This window comes from Pantherophis guttatus, chromosome 1 (assembly GCF_059756535.1).
Source record: "Pantherophis guttatus breed Tessera chromosome 1, ASM5975653v1, whole genome shotgun sequence".
NCBI lineage: Eukaryota > Metazoa > Chordata > Lepidosauria > Squamata > Colubridae > Pantherophis > Pantherophis guttatus.
Window position 1 is genome coordinate 75,047,955 of NC_142063.1, and position 25,339 is coordinate 75,073,293.

Below are 25,339 nucleotides of genomic sequence, written 5' to 3' on the forward strand. Positions count from 1 at the left end.
TGTGAAGTTCCTGCTTGTTGCAGGGGCCATTTTGGGTCTAGCACAGTTGCTTTTACATTGTGGGTGATCCAGTTGTGTTGTGTTGTGTTTTGTAGGTTAAAAAAGGACAAAGAAGTGACGTTGACTTGGCCACGCCCACCTGACCACCAACCCACTAATTAAGCCTGCCCACAGAACCGGTAGTGAAATTTTTTAGATTTCACCCCTGGTCCACATCCACCAAAATTATCTCCATGTGGAAAAAGGTCATCTCTGAATTGATTTTAAAATGAAGTTTGCATTTATCACTTTTGCTTTACTTTTTTGTTTCTTTTTAAATCATTAATTGTACGTGCAAAGGGCGCTTCAACAGATTGGATCTAACTTGGAAACAGAAAAGGTAATTCTTAACTGGCACAGAGGGGCTCATTGACAGCAGTGAGAGGAAGCATTCACAAGATAGCAGGAAGATTTATAGGTGCAGATCAACTACGTAGACATGATGGAGATGGGGGCATGAGCTACTGGATCCAAACTTGAAAGATAGGATTCCCAAGGAATAAAGAAGAAAACCTGCTCCAGCCTTTTGTCCTAACCAGGAAGACCCCACAGGTCATTAGAAGTGGTGAGTCATCTGCTCTACTGTTCCCACTCACTCAGTGGTGAAATCCTCCTCAGATTGCCACCGGTTCGCTGCCCACACATGTGCAGGCGTGCCAAACACGCATTGTGTGCATGCATGCACAGTGCATGCCAAAAGCATGCTGCGCACGCACATACACAATGCACACCAAAAGCACACTGTGTGCGCATGTGCAATGTGTGCCAAACGCGTGCTTTGCACAGAAAAAGAATACTTGGGAAGGCAGGTAGAACAGTGAGGGTGGGACAGCTGTGCTGTGTGTTTTAGCTTCGCTAGAAAGCAGGATTTCCTGCTTTCTAGCAAATATAAACCGCACGGCATAGCTGATCATCAGAAATACCGGTTCGAATGAACCAGTAGGTTTTTTTAATTACTGGTTCACCTGAATTGGTAGCTTTTTTTTACTACCAGTTCGTCCAAATTGGTAGTTTTTATTACTACCGGTTCGCCTGAACCGGTGCGAACCAGTAGCATTTCAACCCTGCACTCACTCCAGTTAGGATTACTCTACTTGTGCACGAAGTTTCAGTTATCAGGCACTTGCAGGGAAACAAGTTTTACTCTTCTATCTTGTTTTTGCTGCTGATGCGTTTTGTAACCACTGAGGCTCCATAAATCTTGATCAGAGTTCTTCTCAGTCTTTCAATCAATTCATTCATTTCACTGGGATGTGTGGGTAGAAGATCAGTGGTGAAGATAAAACAGATCGAGAGAAGAGAAGCAAGTTTATTCCACTACCTAGTGGAGAAAAAAGTTGTCATTGTCTGTTCCTAAACAGCTGCCGTAATCTCTTCACCAGGCCATTCAAATTAAGAATGTCAAAAGAAGAGAAGCCTGGTTTCCTTTTTCTTCATGCCTAGCCTGTTCCTTTGGTGTGTATTATCTTTTGGATTGTAAATCTGAAAGCAAGGATTGTCTTATTAATGATATTTGTTAACTACTTTGGGATTGTTTTTGGCTAAAGAGCAGATGGTAGAAAAATCAACAATAAATAACCAGGAATGGATTATTAGCATCATTCATGAAAAATCTGTTGTATGCACTTAGTGAACATCATAGATAACCTGAAGAGAGTTCATCAGGTCAGAGATCTTAATTCTGAGTCTAAAAGAGAAGTTTCCTTCCCCTCCCCCCAAAGGTGAGGGATAGCAGGCACGAGGTATCACTATTGAAGCATGTTGAGATAGTAGCATACAGTAACAGTGAATGGAGTGAACAAAAAAGATTACACAGTAGTGATCCTACCGAGTGTGTGTTTTACTTCCAAACTGTCCAATGTTCTTTCAAATTATTGCTATGTAAGGTGTTATAGCTCAAACCCTGACCGATCTTGTCTAGGCTTGGGTGCTAAGGAAAGTTAGACTTTGTTGATATAGGATGGAATCTCAAAAACATCCTGACAGAAGGCAATGGTAAGCCACTTCCATTTGTTGCCAATAAAACAGCATGGGCTTATCAAAGAAGCCACCAGGAGTCCATTCAAGAAAGCTTTTCACTTTACATGAAGGTGATGAAATAGGGAAAATGATGTGTGACTCATAGTGTCCCATGTTTTGATAGAGTAGTTGGTCCTAGGTAACATTTATTTAAGGACTTCTCAATTAAATTATATGAATAACATATAATTAGAACAACACTGGAGATCTGAGATGATTGCAGGATTCAAAGAACATGTTCTTAAAAACTTCCTATTTTATTTCAATGAACAGAGTTAATATTGATCTTTATCTATGTTGGGCTCTTTTAAATAGGGTAATAATTAGCGTTGAAAAGGGTCCAACGAAAAGTGTTATTTTTCCAAAGTTGTTTTTAAAATATCCAAATTACTGCATGCATACCTTGAATGGGTTTACCCTGGAAATGTTTTTAAATATATATATTATATTTTATTATAGGTAGCTCTGAGGCAAGCAGATGCTTTGTCTGTCTCTCTGTGCAGCAATTTCTGGAGTGTCCCAATACTTATCCCAAATTCAGTAATTCGTAATAATATAGGCATCAGCTTTATCCTGAGTCAGATTTTGTTCCATCTAATCCAGGGGTGTCAAACTTGATTTCATTGAGGGCCACATCAGGGTTGTGTTTGACCTTGTGGGACCGGGGTAGGCATGGCCATTGTGGGCATGGCCAGCTCGATGTCACTTGTGTCGGGGGCACCTGTGGTTGCCCAAGTGCTCTGCCAGTGAAAACAGGCTCCCAAGCTCTGTTTTTGGCTGTGATGGCTTCCTGCAACCCTCTGCCAGCAAAAAAAAAGGAGCTTGGGAGGGCCGCACACGGCAGAGGCACCATGGACCAGTCCTTTGCTGTTAATAGGGTGGCTCCAAGGACCAGGTCTAAGCACCCCACGAGCCGGATCCAGCCCACGGGCCTTCAGTTTGACACCCCTGATCTAGTCCAATGAAGTTTGCACTGACTTGCAGCAGTTTTCAGAAACTTTGCTTAACCTTACCTGAAAACAATGAGGATGAAACGTATGACCTTCTGCACAGAGAACCTGTGTTCTAATGCTGAGCGATGGTTCTCATTTATCCATGCAGCTTTTTTGCAGATTCAGCTGTTTTCTGTAGCAAATTCTCTCTTCTTCACTGGTAGGAAGAAAGGATATGAAAGCTGGAACTTAAATATTAGTACTTATGATCAGCTCCCAGATGTGCTGGTTCAGCACATTATAATGAACAGCAATATGACAGATGTGCCAGCCGCTGCAAGTTGGTTTAATGGAAAATTAAGTTCACATACATGGGAGCAATTTGAATGGCTTATATTCCACAAAGCTTAAGCCATAATAAATATGTTTATATTTAAAATGTCACAAGCCTCTCTATTATTTCTCCTTAAAACTTTACTATTACCTTCACCTTTATTCATTCCTAGAAAGTGTGGACAGATTATATTGCGCTTCATAAAAAAAAATACTGAATAAAAGCATCAAGGAAGGAAGGGAAAAAATCATCCTAGTAGGTGGTAGAGAGAAAAAAACCCAGGTATCAGGCTATATGATGGGCTTAGACTTAGCAATAGCAATAGCATTTATACTTATATACCAGTGCTTTACAGCCCTCTCTAAGCAGTTTAGAGAGTCAAACATATTGCCCCCAACAATTTGGATCTTCTTTTTACTGACCTCAGAAGGATGGAAGGCTGAGTCAACCTTGAGCCTGTCAGGATTGAGCTACTGGCAGCCGGCAGAGTTAGCCTGCAATACTGCATTCTAACCATTGCGCCACCACGACTCATAAAATATCCTTAAAATATAGGTCATATACAAATCATCATCATCAAACATCATCAACATCATTTTCCTAGCATTATTCCCACAGGTGCAGGGTCCACTTTTTGGATTGACAAAATACAAATGTATACATATATTTATACATATATATATATACAAATATATACAAATCATATACCTATCATATATAAATGTTAAATATAGAATATATACAGCATTTTCTAATAGAATCCATTCTATGAAGCCAAATATTACAATTGGGGGAATAAAAACAGCAACATTTCAGTAACAGAAGGGTCCTTCTTTGCCATTTCAAGGACAAGCAGATTTTTTTTCTGTAGGAGCTTTATATAGCTCTTACATGTATGAATGTATGTATACATGTATGTAGCTCCCACATAGGAGCTTTTGTCCCATACAAAAGGCTTTAAAGTACCACAGAGTTCTGTTGTGAGGGAGGTTAGCTGCAACTGAAATCCACCTTTCTGGAAAATGTGACCAGTTTTCTTTTTGAGTTGTGCTACTGCAATTTGATAAAGCAACATGAGATATCACGATAGGAGTGTAAAGATAAGGATGGGAAATTTTATAGGGAGATGGTGTTTCTCCTCAGCTTTATTTTTCTTCAGTCGGATGCTTTCCCCCCACTTTCCCTTCCTGTATAGGAGCAATTTTTTTTTCCTTCAGAAAACCCTACAATTTTGAACACGCACATTTTGCTATGAAGCATCACAAGGGGCTAATTATCAGTTGCTGGTAAGCACAAAAGCTTTGTTTTTTAAGAGTTTAGATTTATAAAACAATACAGCTATTGTTTGGGAGCCTTTCACCACCTAATCCTTCTCCCCAAGCTTCTTCTTTTGGATGGGGAAGGAGCATTGTTACAGATATTTCCAAGGAGAGAAACAAATTTACAGGCTGAGACTTCCAGAGACAGCTGGAGGAGCACCCATCACTCTTCAACTTTTATCAAAGTCATTGTAGAACAAACATGAGCTACATTGTCAAATAATTGATATCTTCCTACACTGCAAGTCAGCACTTTTTACCAGCTGAAATTGTATGTATGCGTGTACTACATGTGGTAAATATGGCAGCATCAACCTTGATTGTATTGCCATGGATTTTTTCTTTTTCTCCCATATAAAATTAAAAACTAAATAAGGCTGAAAATGGGAGGGAAATTGCAACCTCCTAATATCCTTGAAAATGTCTGGGAGGCTTAAAAACATGGCTGTTGAAAGACTGTGTCCTGCCAGAAAACAGCGAGGAGCAAAATGACAAGGAAGAAAATGTTGCTGGGCTATTTGTGTTGTGGTCAAAGAACGTATTTGTCCCCTAAAACTACATAGTGGAATATCTCAAATGTTATTCCTCTTTTGAAAATTCTTGGTAGAGCACTATTTGTTGCTAAGAAAATTCACTCAGACCTTTCACCTACACACACATACTTCCTTCCATTCATGAATATTAATTGTATGTTGTCTAAACTGGCATGAAATTCCTTGACTTTATACACAATAATAAAAATACATAAACATGTATTCATGCATAATACAAGTTATGCATACTGTTCATCTTAAGCAAATAACCTTTAGGTGGCTAGCTATACAAAACCAAAATAAAATAGAATGAAAAATGTAATTAAAAGCAAATACAATAAATGCAAACAGCCAAGATATCCCAGAAGATTGTGTCATAGGATGGGCACCATGCAGAGGTGGGTTTCAGCAGGTTCTGACCAGTTCTGGAGAACTGGTAGTGGAAATTTTGAGTAGTTCAGAGAACCGGTAGTAAAAATTCTGACTGGCCCCACCCCCATCTATTCTCTGCCTCCCAAGTCCCAGCTGATTGGGGGGAAATGGGGTTTTTGCAGTAACCTATCCCTGTCATGCCCACCAAGCCACACCCATCAAGCCATGCCACGCCCACCAAGCCACGCCCACCAAGCCATGCCACGCCCACCAAGCCACACCCACAGAACCGGTAGTAAAAAAAATTGAAACCCACCACTGGCACCATGCCATAGAAGGAACAACTCCTTAGACCCACAAGATTGTGGGTTTTTTTCATTCTGGGGTCTGAAGCATTACCATCCTGTCAGATCTGATGTGGCAGACAGAAACTATAGGAGACAGGCAGTCTTGCAAATAATGTGCCATATGCAGCTGAAAACTGATAATTAACATCTTGCATTATAATTTGAAGTTGCTGCCTGCAGCATTATACGGGCAAATGAAAGTGCACTCAATATCAGCATCATGTACACCACTACATTCTATCTATCAATCAGAATAGAGCTGGAAGGGACATTGGAGGTCTTCTAGTCCAGCCCTCTGCTCAAGCAGGAGACCCTATACCATTTCAGACAAGTGACTGTCCAGCCTCTTCTTAAAAATCTCCAGTGATGAAGCACCTACAATGTCTGAAGGCAAGCTGTTCCACTGGTTAATTGTCCTCACTGTTAGGAAATTTCTCCTAAATTCCGGATTGCTTCTCTCCTTGATTAGTTTCTATCCATTGTTTCTAGTCCTGCCCTCTGGTGCTTTGGAAAATAATTCTAGATCAATTGAAACTTCCAAATTCTTTTCAAGGACATCCCATATACAGTGCACTGAATTTATCCAAATGGAAGCAACTAAAGTGTTCATGACCAGGAGCAGAGCTTGTATATAAGATGGATTTGTGAAAGGCCTTCCTAGCAGGGGTGAAATGTAAAATCTATTACTACTGGTTCTGTGGGTGTGGCTTGGTGGGGGGGGGTAATGTGACTGGGTGGGTGTGGCCAACTTTTTTTAAAAAAAACTTTTCAAAGCATTTTTTCTAATGCTTTGAAAAGCCTCTCTGCTGATCAGGAACTCAGCTGGGATCGTCAGAGAGGCTCTTTTAAAAATGCCTCTCTGCCAATCAGGCAACTCAGCTGGGATCATCAGAGACTTTTCAAAGCATTTTTTTTACCACCTCTTCAGCCAAGAGGTTGCAGAAAAAAAATGCTTTGAAAAGCCTCTGATGATCCCAGCTGAGCCGCACTATCATCAGAGGCTTTTTTTTTACTTTTAAAAGCATTTTTTCATCAGAAGAGGTTATAGAAAAAATGCTTCTAAAAGTTTTTTTAAAAAAAGCCTCTGGTGATCATGCGGCTCAGCTGGGCATGGTGGTGGGTGGGGGGTAGGGATTTTTGCTACCGGTTCTCTGAACAACCTGCCGCTATTGCTACCGGATTGGGCGATCCGGTCCGAACCGGGAGCATTTCACCCCTGCTTCCTAGTCTCAGCTACTACCTGCTCCACAAGCAAAAGTTATGTCCGGAGAGATCCCAGATTGCCTACCAATTTTATCCGGGGAAGCACCATCCAGTGTAAAGTATAGATGTAACAGCTTCACAACCGAGAGACCTAAAACCTGAGAAACATTCATTTCTGCTAAGATTAGGATATAACTTGTTCATTCCCCTCCAGAACCCCCACTGCCTCCACTGCTGAGTAAACACCTTGACAACATCACTTGTAAAGCTCAGAGTGGAGATATATGTCTGCCAATAGATGTCCCCATTCAGCAACTTCGTGTAGATGTTCAATAGGAGACGAGAGAGAGTTAAATCTTGAGGCACCCCACAATGCAAGCTAGACCTCTCCTCTCCATCACCACCCCCAAATGTAACCAGCCTTTGAGAAAAGAGGAGGAAAGAGGAGACCCATCATAAAACTGGAACCAGATCACAAGCCAATCCAGAAGAATACCAAGTTTTATGTTATTTAAAGCTGATAAGCTGATCCATGAGGGCAAAGATCCTGAGATTCCCAAGCAGAATCATTGCTATTTTAGTATTATAACCAGGCTTGGGTCCTGAATGGAAAGAGTTCAGATAATCTATTTCAGAGCCCTTGAAGCTGGGACTCAATTACCCTCATCCTCACAAAAATTGTCCAGTACTTTTGGATATAAAGATGTCTGCTTAAGGAGGGGATAGATCAACACATCTTTCAAAGCAAGTAAAATGATCCCCTCTTGCAAAGAAGCTTTCGTTACAACTTGGATCCAAGTACATGTGATCTCCGCAAAGGTCTTGACCAGCAAGGACAGAGATGGATCTAATTCCAGGGGATAGAATTCACATGTGGTTAAATTCACAGCCTCAGGAACCCAGTCCACTTCCTCAGGACTGACCAAATGAAACTCTTCCCAGATAACGAAGCAAGATCTTGATTCAATCAATTCCATAGGACCTTCTCAGCAGGGGTGGGTTCTACTTACCTTTACCACCGGTTTGCAACAGAGCTGCGCACTCTTCTGCGCATGCACAGAAGCATTTTCTTGATGTCAGGGTCAATGGGCGGGGCTTCCCACCAGTTTTACTACCGGTTCTATAGAACCGGTGTGAACCAGGGGGCAACACACCACTGCTTTTCAGCCAGAGTCCAATTCTGAGTAGATTGGAGCATTTTTTATCCAACAAATATCTAGAAAATTAGCACATAGAACCTGCAAAGTTTCCTCCAGTCCATCCTTATCAAAGGGGTACCTACCAATCCAAATACAAGTGCTGACCAGTTATCTACAGATGCAATAAAAGTGGGAGATTTATTTAGTTACTTAGTTAGTTAATTAATTAGTTAGTTAGTTATAAAACTTATTGGCCGCCCATCTTACCATAGGGTAACTCTGGTCGGTTTACATCCTGGACATAAACTGTTTCAACTCCTACCCTCGAAACGATGCTATAGAGCACTGCACACCAGAACAACTAGACACAAGAACAGTTTTTTCCCGAACGCCATCACTCTGCTAAACAAATAATTCCCTCATCTCTGTCGAACTATTTACTAAGTCTGCCCTACTATTAATCTTCTCATCTTCTCATTGTTCCCATCACCCATCTCCTCCCACTTATGACTGTATGACTGTAACCTTGTTGCTGGTATTCTTATGATTTATATTGATCCTGTTTCCTGATTGCTTATTTGTAACCTATGAGTATCATTAAGTGTTGTACCTTATAATTCTTGATGAACATATCTTTTATTTTATGTACACTGAGAGCATATGCACCAAGACAAATTCCTTGTGTGTCCAATCACACTTGGCCAATAAAAATTCTATTCTATTTTACCCTACTCTACTCTACTCTACTCTACTCTACTCTATTCTATTCTATTCTATTCTATTCTATTCTATTCTATTCTATTCTATTCTATTCTATTCTATTCTATTATCATTACATATACAGTTAAAACATAAAAACATAAAAAGTTAAAATCAGTGAAATAAGCCCATTTCCCTACTCATTGTGTCAAAAGCTAAATCTTAATAAAGATTCTTAGCTGTGCTGATTAGATTAACTCTTGGGTTTTTTTTAGTGAAACTCTAAACATCTCTGGCACCATTTCATCTCACCGTTTCATCTCACAAAGTTCCTCTAAAAAGCAAGTGGCTCTTGTAATCCATAAATATAATGGCTAGAAGCATACTGCTTCTTTTCCCAAAACTGATTGATTTACAGTGGTTTGTTTTCTTTTTAAAAGACTGGAGAAGAGTGGAAATTGAAATAAAGTATATTTCTATAATACAGTTTATTTTGCCTTCCTTTTAATATACCAATTATCAGTTTTAATGGGAAGTAGGAGGTTGAATGTGACAAAATATTTCAGCAAATCTGAAATAACCCTTGTTGTAGAGACTCATTGAGTCAGCATAACATTCAGAAACCATCATTGGATCCAATCTGTAAATTTTTTGTCCAGTTTCCCACCTCCTCTTTTTAGGGAAGGTGGTGAAAAAAAATGGCTAGGAGGACCTTCGTGCAACTTTGTGTTGTGTGCCAGTTGCCCCCTTACCTAGATTGTGAGGCCCTGCACATAGTGGCTCAAGCCCTAGTCATCTCTTGATTGGATTACCACATGGGGCTACCCTGAGGAGTATTCAGAAGCTACAGCTAGTGCAGAATGCAGTGGTATACCAGTTCTGAGGGCCCCAGGGTGGCACTGTTACAGAAGCTACATTGCTTACAATGCTTGCAGGTCCAATTCAAGATGTTATTACCATTGAAACCCTCTATGGCATGGGTAACTAAGAGTAACTAAGAGCCATCTCACCCAGGAGTGGTATTCACTTACCTTCCCTACAGGTTTGCAAATTTGGGTGTGCACACAAGGCCATCTTCCGCGCATGTGCAAGGCCTTCTGCACATGCGCAGAGCCTCAAAAATGTGGAAAAATGGGATGTCATGACATCCATGCTGGTGGACGGGGCATCCCGCAGTCGCCCCTACCGGTTCGCCCGAACTGGATAGAATCAGTTGAATACCACCACTGATCTCACCCCAATGTAACTAGCCAGACCCTCTTGCACCAGTAGAAGAAGCCTGCTATGGACCAGAGGTGGGTTTCAGCAGGTTCTGACCAATTCTGGAGAACCAGTAGCGGAAATTTTGAGGAGTTTGGAGAACCGGTAGTATAAATTCTGACTGGCCCCGCCCCCATCTATTCTCTGCCTCCCAAGTCCCAGCTGATCAGGAGGAAATGGGGATTTTGCAGTAACCTTCCCCTGGAGTGGGGACAGAATGGAGATTTTACAATATCCTTTCCCTGGAGTGTGGTGGGAATGAAGATTTTACAGTATCCTTCCCCTGCCACACCTAAGCATGCCCTCCAAGCCACGCCCACAGAACCAGTAGTAAAAAAATTTGAAACCCACCACTGCTATGGACCCCATCTGCGAAGGAATTCTGGTAGGCAGGGTCAAAGAAAAGACCTTTCCTACTGTGGTCCTGTCCCTGTGGAACACTCTACCACCAGTGGTGAGAACTGCTTCCATCATTTTGGCTTTGCAAAGGGTATTAAAATTTGATTTTACCAATTGGCTTAGGGCCCCAATGGAGGTCCTCACTGCTGGAGGTGAAGAAGACCTCATCCCTGTGCTACCTGTCTCTTAGTCCTGGTTTGTTTGGGGTTTTTTTTGTACAGTTTTAAATTTTTAATTTGCATATTTTAAATATTTTAACTACTTTTCTGTTTATCTTATTATAATCTGAAAGATGCCCAGAGTCACCTTATAGGGGAGATGGGCAACATAAATATTTAATAAATAATAATAATAATTCAGCCAACTTTATTATTCAGTCTTGGTTGCAGTGAGCATATTTAGTTTTCACAAAAATATATTGAAGGAAAAGACAGTGTAATTATTTGTGCTTTGAAGATGCTAAGAAAAATCAGTGTTCCATCGAGTATTATATAAGAGACAATCTAGAGAAAATACAAAAGGGAACCATTATTTTTCTTTTAAGGCTATTCTGTTTTTTAAATGTTTCCCAAAGAATAGTAAACAAGCATATTGAGGAACGTCTTCAAAATTAATTTCAGACATGGAGAGAGAGAAAGAAATTGATAAAGGGAACAACAATTCTGACTTCACTGAAATCATTAAGCAAACCCAATTAGCTGGTTTGGTAAACAATATTGACAGTGTATTTATTTTTCCTTTTGACAGTAAGCATTTTATTGGTTTTAAAAAATGAAGTAGAATGTTTTAAAAATATTGAGCTTGCTGATCTAAGCTTGTCAGATTTGTGATAAACAAGAACTTAATTAAAATGTTGTTTTAAAATGCAAAACTTACTGGCAAATCTATGAAGCAGACAAAAACCCCTATTAAACCCCAAGTGGTATGATATCTTAGGGTGGATTCCCAGAAAGTTATTTGAAATCAACCATTAATGAAATATTCTTAAATAATGAGTTTTCAAAAATCATCTAATAATGTAAAATTTTCAATTTATCCCAACACAATAGTGAATGTGTTGTTAGGAAACTGCCAGCTAGACTGGAATGGGTAGTCAAGTTTATGACTTTTGTGGCTGTGCAAGGACTCTAAACTAAGCCCATGTTTGACTCTTCCTTCTAGTCTAGTTGGCAGTTTCCCAATGTATATCTAACTGCAGTCGTTCAATTGGATCAAATTTTCATCACTATGACTTTTTGTTATCTCTACTTCCCTTCAGAATACAAGAAGTGGGAAGGGTAGCTGTGGCTATACAAAACTGATCTGACTGAACTGGTAGTTGTATTTATTTAATAGTGAGATTAGTCATTAAGTTATTACCTACAAAGACTATAAAAGAAACCTCCCAAAATCAAAGACATGCATAAATGATACAATTAACAGATATTTATTTAAAACAGTACACAATGAAATGAAATACATGTATTCCCCATTTAGCAATCACAACTGGGACAACTCAGTCATTAAGCAAAATAGTCATTAAATGAAACCATATGGTGTTTATTATCTTACTTCAGCTTTTCTTTGCTTTGCAGACCCGCAAAAGTCATAAATGCAAGGACTGGTCACAAGGTTATTTTTCATCACGGTCGTAATTGCAAATGGTTAAATGAGGTAGTTGCTAAATGAGGCATTCCCTGTAAGATACAAGAGCCTAAAGCCCCATTCTAAAATAGTATAGTTTATTGAATAGCCCGAAGGCCTTTTCAAACAAAACAGAAGAGAAAAAGGGAAAAAGATAAAACAGTTACAAAAATAGCAATCTAAAAATATATGATAGATGACATTAAAATTTTACCATATCAAATTTCAATAGCTAAGTTGCCAAGACTAGAAGACTAGATAACCCAAATAGGATAGCTCCTCTCTAACTGAGCTCATCTTTCTTACAATCGATAAAATTTTCCTTGATATAACTGGCTCGTATTGCCGTCAACCTTTTAAGGTATCGAGTGATCGCTCTTACCAGGGGAGGAGAGTCAGCCCTCAACAGAAATGCTAATTTTTGGCTTATATTCCAGTGGGGAAATTTATTTATAATTGGGGACAGATATTGATTTCTAACTTCCTGATAGAGACTACATTCGAATATTATATGCGCCGTGTCCTCCACGACGTTTACCCCACATATGCATATTCTTTTGTCATACGGGATTTTCCGATAACGGCGGAATCTAACGTTGGTATCTAGAAGTTCGAATCTAAACTTAACAAATAACTGTCTCTCCACTGATGGCATTTCTAAATATAAATGCTTTTCCAGGGTGAAAGTTGTTTTAACTGCTGTCAGCAGTTTAAGGGAATGATTAGTTGAAAGGGTTGCCATATCCATTTGCCCATGTATATCTTTAATCCGTTGTTTAACTTGGTTCAGTGTGTCACACAACGGGAACCCTACGCCATATCGATTCAATATTTCTGACAGCCGGGTTAGCCAGGAATACCTTTGAGGATTTGAAATCTGCTGTTCCTCTAGACATATTTTAGGCTGGCATCCATCTGGGTCATTTTTAGCCAGTAGGCTACCGCCCTAGTGATTGTATAGGTGTACAGTGAGAAATGTCCCAATTCAGCTCTGACGGCTGCAGCTGAAGTGGAATTGTTTACCCCAAGCATCCTCCTTAACAGATTATTTTGAGTTCTCTCTAATATGGGGGCCTCTGTAAGACCCCAAATTTCAGCACCATAGAGCATGATCGGAACAAGTTTAGCCTGAAAGACTTTACGAAGAGGTAAAATGGAGGTTGGTTGGATTTGTTTACTTAATTTAGATACAAGGCTTGCTCCTGCTCTAACCTTTTGAGAAAGGTATTGATGGTGCAGAGTCCAACCTCCTGCACTGGAAAAAACAATTCCAAGATAAGTATATTGGGTAACTTGTTCAATTTTTGTGTCATTAATCTGCCAATTATGCTTTTTATTCTTGTTGCCAAAGACTAAAACTTTTGATTTAGCTACATTTATAGTCAAGTGGTTTGCAGTACAGTAACGTGTGAGCTTGTCAAGAAGTCTCCTCATTCCTATTTGGGTTCTAGAAAACAACACTAAGTCATCGGCATACATTAATACGTTAATAAATCTAGAGCCTATTTGGGGGCTGTGCGTCATAAGATCATCCAGCTGCGCTGGGATATCATTTATATAAAGGTTAAAAAGAGTAGGGCCCAGCAGGCAGCCCTGCCTCACTCCTCTAGTTGTCGGTATGCTGTTTGTTGAGGCCCCATTTGCTGCATATCTGACTCTAATTGCCGTATTAGTATAGAGAATCCTGATCAACAAAATAAGTCTGGGGTCCATCCCCATAACTTGTAGTTTCCTCCACAAGTGGTTCCTATCTATAGAATCAAAAGCAGCAGTAAGATCAATAAAGGCGGTATACAGCTTTTTCCCCTGGGTCTTGTATTTATTAATTAAGTGGGAAAGGACAAAACAATTGTCTATGGTAGACCTACCTGATCTAAAACCTGCCTGCTCATTTGCCAGAATTTCCTTGTCCAAGCACCAGTCCTCTATTTTATTTAGGAGATGTTTCGTATACATTTTTGAAATTATATTAAGAAGACTGATGGGTCGGTAGTTGGATGGGGCGGCTCTGTCACCTTTCTTAAAAATTGGAAAAACTATAGCTAACCTCCACCCTTCAGGGATTATCCCTACTTTATCGATATAAGTAAACAGTGCTACCAGCACCGGTACCCAAAAGTCAATGTTGGACCTAAAGAGTTCAGGAGGCAACAAGTCCTCTCCAGGGGCCTTCCCGGCCTTTAAGGATTGAATTATATGCTTAACTTCGGTAGGGGTAACTGGTGTCCATTCCGGACATTTCCTTAATTCTTGCTGGAGGATATCCAATTGCAAGACATTTGTTGTATTGTTACCATCAAATAAAGCAAGATAGTGCTTCTCCCATTTTACTGCTGATATATCAGTGTCCATAAATGGGGAACGTTGTTTTAATATACCGGCTATCTTATGCCAAAAGATCGTAGGAAATTGGGATTTCGCTGCCATTTCTACCTCTTTCCACATCCTGGTGTTATAGCTACTTTTCTTGTTTTTCAGGAGGGATTTGTATGCTCTCCTGAGTTGAACCATATTTGAATAATCACCATCCTGTCTGGATCGGTTAACTTTCTTAACTGCGGCTCTTAGATTTGACCTCAAGTTATGACAATCATCATCAAACCACTTTCTAGAGATCCCATCTACTTTTCTATCATTCTGGATCATTAAGTTCCTAAGAGTAGAAGTTAGCTCTGTATAAACTGGCATTGGGGTGTTGTCTCCGGGCTTAGATTGGGAGATTTCCCTTGCTAGGTGTCTGGCTTCGTCTGAGCCCAAATAAGTGGTAACAGATTTGACATCAAGTCTGTGCCAATATAACCTTTTATAGTTATAAACCCGGGTGTTTGCTAAGGTGTCAATTTCCTCTCTTGAATGAGGCCTAACTTCTGAAGAGAGTGAAACCAGAGCTGTGATGGGAAAGTGGTCACTTTCCTCTCTAAATATAGCTCTTACTTCTGAAAAATGGTGTACTAAACTAGAGGAAGTGCAGATATAATCGATAGAGGTTGAGGTTTTGTTGGATGAGAAAGTATAGGGATATATATACCCATCACTCGAGCTGCTTAGTACTTGCATATCATTCATAAACAGGAGGGAAATTAACCTCTGGGCATATTTATTGGTCCTCTTGTCCATTGAGGACCAAGTGAACTCATTATAAAAGTATCCAGTTGGTACCAGGCCTCGGTTAGCATAGCTCTTCATTGAAGGACCTAGTCTTGCATTAGTATCTCCAGCTAATATAATTTTTGCTTGGGGAAAGCGTCCCTTTAAGGTAGCTAATACTGAGTCTAATTCATCCCACAAATCCCTTCCTAGAAGGTGGAATGAAAAAGGAGTGATATATACATTGATTAAGATTAAGTCCATCCCCCTGTATGTACATCTAATAGGCAGAATATATTGGAATTGAGGATCTAAAGAAATTTCTTCACCTTCCATCCCGTATCCCTTTTGACCAACGTGGTTAAGCCCCCAATTGCCCTCCCTCTTAAATTGACTTTGCCTGCTGGTTTATGCCATGAGGCAAAACCCGGTAAGCTGATCTGTGGATCATTAGTAGTCAGCCAGGTTTCTTGAAGGAGGATAAGATGATGTGTTGAAATCAATTTTATAAAATCCATCCGGTTTGCAATGCCTTTCCAGCCCGCTATATTCCAGGACAGGAGGGAAAGGCTGGGGATATAAGGTACCCTAGTTGTTGGCCATTTGTTGTCTAGTCAATCACCCCGAGGCACTACTCCTTGTGTCTCTTCCTCCCCCCTTCTGGTGGAGGGGTCCGGAATTACTACCACCGCCTTCTCTGGAGTGCCAAAGGAGTCAAAAATGGCCTCTGTTTGTTGCGGAAGTGCCTCCTCTGTTCTTAAAGAAGATGAGACAGGTGAGGGCAGTTGCACTGTTGGGGGAGGGTGAACTTCTGCCGCTACGTTCATAGTCTTTGTTTCTTTGAAAAAACTTTTGCCTTCCCTTCTATCCCGCTGGACGGACTTTACGACTTTAGGCCTTGTCTGCACGTGCTTTCCCCATTCTTCCGACTTGGATGGCCTTCTTGTTGAACTGCAGGCTTCTGCTAGCGAAGATCTTAATAAGTCAAATTTAATTAACATTGACCTTTGCTCCTTTGGAGACAAGGAGACAAATTCACTGATTATAACATCCTCTGGCTTGTCGGTGCTTGCCTTCATATATGGGACCTCCCTGATCTGGCCTGCCTCCATAGTTTCTCCGGATTCTGGAGGAAAGACCCTGGAGGTAGCAGAGTGATTCCTAGGTACCATTTTTGATGTTTGGTTAAATCCTTGTAAAAGCGGTTTAATAGGCCCACTCGAGAAGACTCTTGTAGGAATGACTTCAAATCTGAGCAGGGATCCTTTTCTTTTCATTACAGCATTCGGTATAGTATTGCTTCAAAATGCAGTATTAGTCGGACACAATTGCTATGCTGGGGAAGTTTTTCATATCTGAGTAGATCTATTAATAAAGGATCAGATTTCAATAGCTGTGCAAGTGAGAGGATTATCCTTTCCTTTGAAGTCCATCGTCCTCTATTGCATGGGATTTTCCTTATCCTTAAAGCGATTTGTTTCTTTAACAACCTTCTTCCTTGATGAGGGTTAGCATCAGTACTTGCAATGCTTTGTTGTTTGGGTTGAGGTCTTACACCCTCCCATTCTCTCCGCGAGTCAGGACGGTGTGCAATCTCACCCTCCTTAGCTGCAGAGTGAGGGCCATTTAAGAATTGGAAGATCCTCTCAATGTCTCTTTTGATCGATGTCAGTAAGTCATATATTGAATCTACTGTGTGCGCAGTTAACATACTCTGAGTACAGACCATCTCTCTGAGGTCTGAATATGTCGGAACTTCTTTTAGGCAGCTAGAAGTAAGTGAGGGGATAGAGCTTGAAAAATCACTCATTCTAGCAGGCAAGTTTCAATCTGAAATCCGGGAAGAAAACTCTCCTTCTCTATCTCCCTCTACCAGTGATACAGTCGACAGAGACAAAGTTCGAAGTTCAGATTGGAGTTCTGGATTACACCTCTCCATAAAGTCATCCAATTTAAGCTGTTTAAGAGGCTTGGAGTAATTAAGTTCCGTCATAGATTCTGGGGAGAGAGAACAAGCTCTCTGCCTCTTACTTTTCTTTCCCATTCTGGTAGGCAGTTGATCCAGCTTCTCCCAGCGGAATTAAATATCACAATAATTTATCCTCCCTCAGCCATCGTAGTTAAGGTAGGCCTTAATGATGGTCTCAGCCGAGGCACCACAGAGATAAAAACCAATCTCCTTTCCAAACAACGGCTTGTCTTTTACTCCTACTTCTTTGCTATCATCTATTTTCAGAATTGTTTAAATTGCTTAAATTATTTCACAGGGAAATATGTGGGGGAAGCAGACTAAAAGCTGATAGGGTTTCATTAAAGGCAGTCCTACCGGGAGCATCTGCAGCCAGTTCCTTACTGTACTCGTTCCAAAAACAAACAGCTCAAAATCCCCTCCGAAGTTAGGGGCCTCCAGTGAGGTTTGTCAACAAGTCCGATAATCCGAATTTCAGGCCTTGCGAGGAGGAGTCACGGGAGTAGCCTAGACCAGGAATGCAGGTTGTAGTGTTGTTAAAATATGTCTAAAACAAACAGTAGCCACACTATATGTGCTTTGTTAGAGTCCGGTATAGATTAAAAATAGATTAAAAATGAGTTAAAAATATAAAAATACTTTAAAACGTTAAAAAAAGAAAAACCTAATTTGCTTTTGGGAGAGCTCCTTACAGCCGTTCTCCCTCCGACTAGCAGCTTCCCAGCCACTCCTTTACTGATTCTAAAGCCCCATTCAAACCCTGTGCTTCCTGAGGGCAATTGCAACGGAGCTACTGTTGTGGAGGTATTAGAGGACTGAACCAGTGGTGGGTTGTCCCCGGTTTGGACCAGTTCGCAAGAACTGATAGAAAAACCGGCCCAGTGCCCCGGATGTCATCAATGGCGATCTGCGCAGAAGCAAGGGGCGTGCGAGAGCGAAGCGAGCGCATGTGTGTGATCCTGTTGCAAACCAGTAGTAAAGGTAAGTAGAACCCACCCCTGAATTGAACCTCTAAAATACCCCTCAGTCCAACCTAAATACTCAGAGAGGAGGGGAGTTGCTAGCATGGAATATCAGCTATTATAAAAAAGGGGCAGTACAACATTACATAAGCACATGTTTTGATATTTCATCCGGATATTAGATATTAATGTTCTAAGGGCGAGGATTCTACTACTATATTTTTCTTCCAGCACCTTATGGGATAAGACTACATGAAAGGCTCAGAACAAACAGAAGATGTTTAAATATATATTTAGGGGTAGAGAAAGCCCTGCAAAGTGGATCTGTCTCACAATGGTTTGAGGCCTTGAATTTGTTTCTCCGCTACTTCAACTGAAGAACTGCTTGTATATTTTCTATAAAGGTTTTTTTTCAGGACCAGAATGATCAGAAATTCAGTGGAAAGAGTGCAATAGGTTAAGTTCTTGGATTTATCTTTTTTCAACGCAGAGGTGAATCTATCAACAAAGATGGATAGCATAGAGGCCATCACCAAATACAATTTTAATCTAATATTTTTAATGAAAGGTTCTCGTGTGAGTTTCAACAGAGGCAAAGCCAAGCTCTGAATGGAAAGATATAATAGGCATGCAGGAAGAAGCCCAGAGTAAAGTTCTTAAATACGTTGATTGAATCACTTCCATGGCACTTAAGTCTTTAAAGAGACAGAGATGTGCCCAGATAATAGGAATTTCAGCACCTTTGCCCTGGGTAGCTTGAAAGCAGCTGGAAAAAAATTATGAAGGTCACATTGAGCAAAACTCATTAGAGCTTTTGAAAACTTTTGGGACTTCTGAGGGGTCACCAGGCTCATATCTCCAAGCAAAGGAAGATTGGAAATAGGCCCTCAAACATTTAATGCCTTGGTCAATTTGATGTGTATATGGCTAATGCTCTTCTTAATGGCAGAATAGAATAATAGAATGATAACTTTATTGTCACTTTGAATGTACAGAAATTAGCACATATTAAAATGAAATTTCATTGCATACCGCTCTCAAAGGGTCACCACCTGCAATATACATTACTTAAACACGACAAAATAAATAAATAAATACAAAATTATGTATATACCCATGTATAGTATATGATACAGAGAAACAACACAGTCTAGTTCGGATGTATACATGTACATGGCAAGAAAAACAAATCTTGCAAGTTTACCAGATGGATGGTATAGGGAACAAAGCTGTTACAGAATCTGGTAGTCCTACTAGAAATACTTCAAAACCTCCTCCTGGAGGGGAGCAACAGAAATAGTAAAGTGAGTGTGTGGGGGTCTCTAACAATGCTTTGAGTTCTAAGCACATAGCACTTATAAGCAGTATCCTGAATGACAGGAAGCGAGCTTCCTATAATCTTCTCAGCTGTCCTTACCACTCTCTATATGGACTTTCTTTTGCACAACAGATAGTCATCAGAATCGTGTTTGTTTTGGAGTAGTTGGTTTTGAGTTCTTCATGACAACGAAGGGCTTGCAGCCTTCACTGATGGCCAATCAAAATTAATGAAAAGAGCCTGAAAAGAGACTGAAATAATGATAATTGGCCTGAAATAAGATGGATATAAGGTTATTCCCTAGCATGGGAGGGTCAGTGATGAAACTCACTATTGGACATGATTTTTATGATGGAATCAAAGTGAAAGTTAAACAAAAATGAGAGAAGAATACACCTATGCCTTAACTGCAAATATATCTTTTCCCACAGCATTAGAATCAAATGTAATAAAAGCCAATGTATAGGGAAAGTTTCTCTTTTCCTCCATGGCCTCATTCTAAAGATCAAGTTGGAAGCTGATCTTAAATTGATAAAAGCAGCATAAGGTATTCCTTTTGGATGCCTGGAATATTTTTTTTTCAACAACTGGTGCCATCTGGATAGAAAGGCAGCTTGTTCCCCAAGCTGTATTTTCATGCATTACCTCATAAATACATCTCACATAGAGATGTCTAGCATACAGTTGACTAGTCATGCTTAGTAGACTGATGGGAAATAACTGGCCAGGTTCAGCATATCTCATCTTTTAAAAATTGGAACTATTGTGGATTGGTCCCACTCTTTTGGCATCTGTGAAGATGGATTGATGCAGATAAATAAAGCCACTAAACAGGAATCCACCAGTTTACATTCCATTTCCAGAATCCTGTTGGAAACAGAACTTCACCAATTATTTTCCCACTTTTCAGTTGTGCTATGAGATTGAAGATAATAATAAGAGGCTAACCATAGAAGGATCTGAGATTATGAGCAGAGGACTCAGATCACTAGAGATAGAACTAAATAGGTTGTAAAAGTGTTCATACTATGTTTTGAACTGAGCAACATGTTCCAAAAACACTTAAAAGAACTGACCTGACAACAAGATTTTTAAAAAAACCAGTAGATTCCTTCTCTGACAGCTTGTGCCATTTGCTCCCAGTCAGCCATTTACAATTCTATTTCTTTTTTTTTCAATAGAGGTTTCAATTCTTTCACCAGGATACTATCCACATACCGTAGAGGGATTTCACAAGGGAACCATATGTACTTCCTCAATCTTATGTACTTCTTCAAGCTTCACCTGAAGGCAGGACAAGAAGCAACAAATGGAAACTAATCAAGCAGAGAAGAACCTAGAACTAAGGAGAAATTTCCTGACAGAACAGTTTATCAGTGGAATGACTTGCCTCCAAAAGTTGTGAGGTTTTCAAGAAGAGATTGGAGAACTTTTTATCTGAAATGCTATAGGAATTTCTGCCTGAACAGGGGGTTGGACTAGAAGACCTTCAAGGTCCTTTCCAACAGTTCTTTGGTTCTTCTGTTATTGTTAGCTTTAGCTGGAACATGTTGTTTATCATACCAGAATTTGGAAGGCTTAGGATCAGAATTCTGAACAAACAGCATGTTATAACTTAAAAACTGATATTAATATTGTGCAGTATTTCAAAACCATACAAAAGTATATTAATCATTCGTTGGTGTAACTTTAAGGCATCTTTTGCACCACTTAAAACTTACAAATAATATTGAGTTGTTGAGAGACTAAAATGTGGCATTTGCAAGTTCATTCATCCATTGATCTGACGGTGCCTCTCCCATACTTTTAGGATTCAGCTTTGAGATCAAATTAATAGAATCTTATAGTAAGCAGCAAATGATCTCTGTAAAAGAGAAAAGTTATCTTAAAATCAATAAAGCTGGGGAACAAATTTGGAGATATTATTATATAATTGAGTGTGCTGGAGCCCCTGCTTCCCTAGAAAATAAGACCTCCGTAACATGCACTTAAAATTGGCAAATAATATGACAGCATAAACTACCTTGACCTCTCTGCTTTGCTGAGCATAAAGGATGGTGGTAAATTTTGTCTAATTGACTATATATATATTTGTGTCCACTTCATTCCACTTATTAATAAGGCAAATTATGAAGGGGTATAATCAAGCCATGCTGGCACAAATGAATGAGAGCAGTGGTCCAAGATGTCACACTATGCCAGGTGAAAGAAGCAGACCTGAGGGCAAACAATTTTAATCATGCCCTGTAGACAGATTTGGTCTTTATGTCAGAACTGTGGCAGGTGGCAGAATCTAGCTGACTTTTGCTGGTCTTGAAAAACCAAAGCAGGCTGACCTTGTTTAATACTTAGATGAAGGGTAGCAATGGTAATCCTATTGTTTGGTAACAATAGGTAACAATGGTTACCTATTGTTGCCAAGACACTATATGGATGCATCAGGATCTAAACAGTCTCCAGTTTTTTTCACTGAAGAAATAATGCAGATAAAAAAGATGACTACCATTGCATCAGCTGCAAATTTAATGATGCCAAATTTTATTTATTTATATTTATCAGATTTACTGTATGTAACTGACCATCTCATGAATGTGGCTCAGGGCAATGTACAATAAAACAAAATGATCAAAACAAAGTCTTACAATGGTGACGTAAACATATCATCCCAAAAATGCCATGTTTTTTTTTTCTTTATCTCCTGATGGCTTTCACAGATCTGTAATTCACATTTACTCCTCCAGCAGATGCCCTGGATAACTAGGTTCTTAACATTTGCATTTGGAAGGTGCAACTATCCTATAATAAAGCACAAAAGCATAAAATTTTAAAGTAAACCTTGAAAAAATGTCAACAGCTATTTAAAATAAAGGAGTGCTAAGTGAGAATAGGATCAAGATAGAATATTTCAGAAAAACAAAGAGAAACTCTGGTAAGGAATAGAAGCAAGAAAAAAAATTGTTTTTTCAAATCCAAATCAAACTGGATTCCATATGTATAATTAATCTTATTGAATTAAGAGAGCAGTTTTTTATTTCCATAGATCTGTCTGTTGTTGTTTTTTATGTATACTTGGGAATGTATATTTTCAAAACAGGAGATAAAATTAATGATTAGGCTACAGGAAATCAGATGTCTACTCTTTATTAGATGTTTTATCACGTAAGAGGTTTTTATGTTGATTTTGAAAATAAAAACTATAGAGAAGTAATAAAAAATGGATATAATGGTGATAATTGTTTTGGCTGGAAAATAAGGAAATGAACTGTTTACTTCAGTCAGTGAGGAGGCTCATTTGAAGAAGAAGAACCAGAAAAAGAAAACCTTGAAAGCTGAAAGACAATCCAGGGTAAGTGAAAGAACTACTTTAAAAAAAATTACCATATTTTTTGCACTATAAGACACACTTCCTCCCCCCCCCAAGTGGGTGGAAATGTCTGTGCATCTAATAGAGCAAATGTTGCTGAACCCCCGCCCACCTGCCATCCCCCCTACCCTTCGGCCATTTTGGGCCTCCATGCGTCCCGTTTTCAGCTTGTTCCAGGCGGGGATCGCTGCGACTGCCTATCACCGCCGATCACCAAAAACGAGATGTATGGAGGCCGAAAATGGGGCATGCGGAGGCTGAAAACAGGATGCATGGAGGTGGCAATAGGTGGCAGCAGCAACAGCAGCAATAGGTGGCAATGATCCCTGTATCCTGGAACAGCCGATCAGCAGTATTCCGGGAGACCAATCCAACCGCCAATCAGCTGCTTGTCATAAATCAGGCTGCGATAAAGTGCTGAAACTGACCGGGCTGTTTGCTGTTTGCTGCAAGGATGCTAGCCAGATGAATGCCAATGGATGCTGGGAGGCAGAGGCAATTTTTTTTCTTATTTTTCTCCCCAAAAGCTAGGTGCACGTTATGGTCCAGAGCATCTTATAGTGCAAAAAATATGGTAGATACTGTGAAAGCACAGCTAAGTGGTATTGTATTATTCTATATATTTTTATGCTGCTGTAGAAGCATCTGGTGGAAAGACATACATTGATAGGAAATGAGAAGGGTCTTTGCCCTCCTGAACATGTCCTTCAATGCTACCCTCTCCTCATGGTTTGGTGCAGCTTCTGGTTTGAGTTATATAGGTCTTCTACCACCACTTGCTTTCTGGGTGGTGTCCATGTTCCTCCCACCCTGTGGGAAGTAGGTGGGAGGATGTCTCACACTCTGCAATGATGTGCCAGTAAACTGAGCATAATGATGGCTTCTATAATAATTATAGTGATATTGATGAAAACATATGCAGCATCGTTTTCTTGACCCTAATCCTTTTGAAGTGTACAGACTGAGAATAATAGCTGGATGAAATTTAATTGTCACTGAAAAGTCATAAACATTGCAAATATCAACCTCCCATAATTGCCAAGGGGAGATAGGACACAATTCCAAGAGAGATAGGAATCTGATGCAGAAACGTACATATACCATTGAACAGAATATTCTACATTTCTGAGATAAAAATCAGAGGCAATTTCTGAAAACAATTAGTACTTTCCAAAGATCAGAATCCACAAAGCAGATCAGTGTACTTAAAAAACAGAGGAATCTGACTACAAATCCTTGCCGCTAACATTCACCTGAGAGAAGACAGATTTTCCCCAGTTCACTTCTCCCTTTAGCTAAACCTGATTATTTTCTAGTCCACGTAGATTGTAACGTTCGATTAAAGTTTTTGGAGCACTTCCTCTTAGCTCCTGCTGACTCCCTGGAGATTTTTGAGTCTCCAGTCAGCTCCTTATCTAGCCTAGAGACATTTTGCTCTCTCTTAAGACCCAGACAGTTCATTCCATTTCCCCAGTCTCCTCACTGTATACCAAAAATATTTTGGGTCCTCTGAAATTTTTCTTGGGTCTAACTCAGTACTTTTCTTTAAATCCTGGCCCATAGAAATGTATCTTTGCTCTTATGGTTTGCTCCCTCCTGAACATCAGTTACCTCTTTCCTGCTCCTGGAAACTAGCTCCTACCAAAATCCTGTTTCTGTTTCCAGTCTTCATCTTTCAGCAATCTTTCCTTCTCTTTCCTCCAGTAGTTTTTTCTCCTTGGTTCCACATCTCCCTTCTTATTTCTCCAAATAATCTCAGGAAAAGCTTTTTAAAGAGAAGGGGAAGAGCTGGGAGGGCTTGAAGGATTTCCTCTCGGATTTACTCAGGCGAAACTCTTTTCCCTCCACCTTCTTTCTGGAGATCATGGTTCCCCCTATCTCCAAAGCCTTTGCTTTCTTTAGCCAAAAGAAAGGCCTGTGGGTGACATCTAAGATACATGCTTGCCCCGGAAGTCATTTTGGATTCTTCTGACTGCTTTCTGAGGGAACTGTGTATTTGCTGTATAATTGAATGACGAGGAGAGAAGAGATGATCATGCCTTCCTTCTACAAATGCAGATTTCCCATTCGCTACAGCTACCTGGGAGCAGAACAGGATTTTAGGGTTTAAGTACCAAAATACTTTGACCCAGTTTGCAACAAGAGATGCATCTTGATTAGATGCTACTCTGCCTCAAGCTGCAAATATCTTCCGCCAACTCTAAATAAATTACAGCTGTTTATCCAATATTCTACACTGAAATAATAGGAAGCCAATTGGGATTTCAAGTAGAAAATAAAAATTGTGCAGTGATTACACTGAGCCAGACTGTAATAGAAAGTAAGGGAAAGAGGAAGAGAGAGATTAAACTAGGGCATAGTACAACATTGTTGCCAAGCCCTATCTGTAATATAAGCAAGTACCTAGGCAGTATAACTATA